This window comes from Pteropus medius, unplaced genomic scaffold (assembly GCF_902729225.1).
Source record: "Pteropus medius unplaced genomic scaffold, Ma_sr-lr_union100, whole genome shotgun sequence".
Classification (NCBI taxonomy): Eukaryota; Metazoa; Chordata; class Mammalia; order Chiroptera; family Pteropodidae; genus Pteropus; species Pteropus medius.
The window spans coordinates 20,143,502-20,146,116 of record NW_024347791.1 but is presented as its reverse complement, the minus strand read 5'-3'; the positions used below and the strand labels follow the sequence as shown (position 1 = coordinate 20,146,116).

At 31.3% G+C, this 2,615-nt stretch overlaps 1 pseudogene; it reads left to right on the top strand.

Annotated features, from left to right (window-relative positions):
* The first annotated feature begins 339 nt into the window (after positions 1 to 339).
* Positions 340 to 458, top strand: LOC120615292 (uncharacterized; annotated as a pseudogene).
* The last annotated feature ends 2,157 nt before the right edge of the window (positions 459 to 2,615 follow it).

The following is a 2,615-nucleotide window of genomic DNA, read 5'->3' as shown; positions in this document are numbered from 1 at the left end:
TATCATAAATTGCTTAATTAATTCCCATCACATCATTAAAAGCAATGAACTCCATTAATGTCACTGAGACTGAAAACACATACATTAGAAAATTGAAACATTTATGAATCTTACTGTAGCAATTGATTTTGAATAAAATAGTCCAAATAATGTTGACTTATTAAGTGTAAAATTTTCAAGAACAAAATTCAGACAATTTGTGTTCTGATTCAGAATCTTAACATCTGTAGCAATAGTAGATATGAGTAAATTGTTAATCGAATGTGGATTAATTGCCTTTATACAATAAAGATCATTGTAAAATTTTAAAGAGTTATAGAAAAAATATCAAAAACTTGTGTCTACGGTCATGCTACCCTGAACAAGCTCCATCCCTTCTGATCTCGAAAGCTAAGCGGGGTCATGCCTGGTTAGTACTTAGGTGGGAGACCACCTAAAACGACCAGGTTCTGTAGACATAAAAAGTAAAAAAATCTAAGGGATTGTAAGCTAAAAAGGTCCTTGTGAGGTCAACCAAGGGTTGCCTTGCCTAAAAAATAAATTTAAAAAAGTTTATTTGAATGTTTAAAATTGAGGAATAGGTGAATTCCAGAGATTATTGATTTTAGATAGCATCAAAAGATTAATAGATTATTGTACCAGTGACTGTATTTTACCAAAAAATTTAGGAAAAAACTCCTATAGACAGAAATAAAAAATTGCCCATAGATGCATCTTGATGCTCTGCTCTATCCGATTAGTTTGGTTAATGATTTGTTAATTAATCACTACCATGTTTACTATTTTTCCTCAGTAAATTTTCAGAAGAAGCAGAGAGCATAATTATCAAAATTATGGATGACACAAGACTTTTATATCATATCGGCCATAGCACCTCAGACTCCTTTGCTCAGACTCTTTTGTCTAAGAGTGAGAAGGAAGACTTAAAACTAAAAATGAATTAAGAGTCTTGTAACCTGAGTTCTTGTTCTTTTTGCTTAAGCCAGCAGCCAAAAATGTCTTTTTTTTTTTAAGAAATTTAAATAAATAGTGAGGGTAAAACTAAGCTACAAAACTGGGTAGTAATGTCTGTGAATAAAATTTTTTAAATATAGAATTTTGGAGGAGTGGGAAGTTTCACAGAGGCAGCCAGTGTCTCTGTCAACATCTCTTTCAATAGGAGACCTAGTTCAAAAAAAAAAAAAAAAAAGCGCAGATGTATACCAGCTATCTATAATCCTAATAAACCCAAATGTTTATTTTATAAATATTAACCAAAGAAAACCATTTGAGAGAACAGACATGAAAACATGATATCGATAATGTGATTACAGAATGATATGACATTAATGGTGAAAAAGAAATACCTAAAAAATAGTTCTTGAAACTCTCATATTTCTTTATATCTAGACTTTAATAGCCAATTTCTTTAGATTATTTACATTCCAGAATAATATGTAGACACGCCTCTCTTCAGAGATAGCCCAGGGTCATAAAAATAGAGACACCTTCCTGCCATCTTCAGAGAGATTTGCTTATAACCAAGATAAGAAAGACAATATCTGTCCAAAGGGGAAAATGGACAAGTTAATGAGCAGTCTCTATACAAGATCAGAGATTCCTAATTTTGGGATTTCTATCCTGTAATTCAACCCTACTGTGTATGAAGGAAACACCTAGTCTTCATTATGTCACCCTATGGGAATCGGGCCTCCAAGAACCAGTGGCAAAATGTTTCTATTGTTGTAAATAATAAACCTTGCAAATTCATTTGGACTCACTGACTTATTGGAAAAATTTGTAAAAATGTGGCAAGCCAACCTAGCCATTGTTCCTGGGCTGCTGCTACTTAGAACTAATCATTTGTCATAAATGGTATACTTATCATTTTATAATTTTTAAAATCAGGGTTATTAAGGTTTTACATGTAGTAAAATAATCAATTTAAATTTGCTATTGATGAGATTTGACATAAGTACTGCATTATGTAACCACCACTACAACCAGTATATAGAATATTTTTATTACCCCCATATCTCCCTATATCTCTCTCTGTCTCATTGCAGACAATTACTGAGCTCCATGACCAACCCTTGGCAAACACTGATCTGCTTCAGTCAACATAGTCATGTTTTATAGAATTCGCTACTAATGGAATCATATTTTCTGTCTAGTTTATCTCGCTTAGTATAAGTCACAAGAGTCACCCATATTCTTGGGAGTATGAGTAATTTGATCCTTTTTATTCCTAGATAGTATTTCATTCTATTGTTATATCACAATGTGTCTCTGCTTTCATAGTCCATAGGCATTTGGTTGTTTCAAATTTTTAGATATTATGAATAAAACTTCTTTAAGTATTATGGTTTATACCATAAAAGCATTAAGTTTTATTCATAATATCTAAAAATTTGTATTATACAAATCATATATTTGTACAGGATCAAATAGAAAGTGAATGGTTAAATGTATATAACATCAACAATTCGTCCTACAAAGTCACTAAGTCATTTGTATTACTACCAAAATGAATGAAAATTCTAATTGGTGCACATTCTTGCAAACACTTAATATTTTCAACTTTTAAAATTTAACCAATTTGTCATTTTAATGGAGATATAGTGGTATCTCTGTGA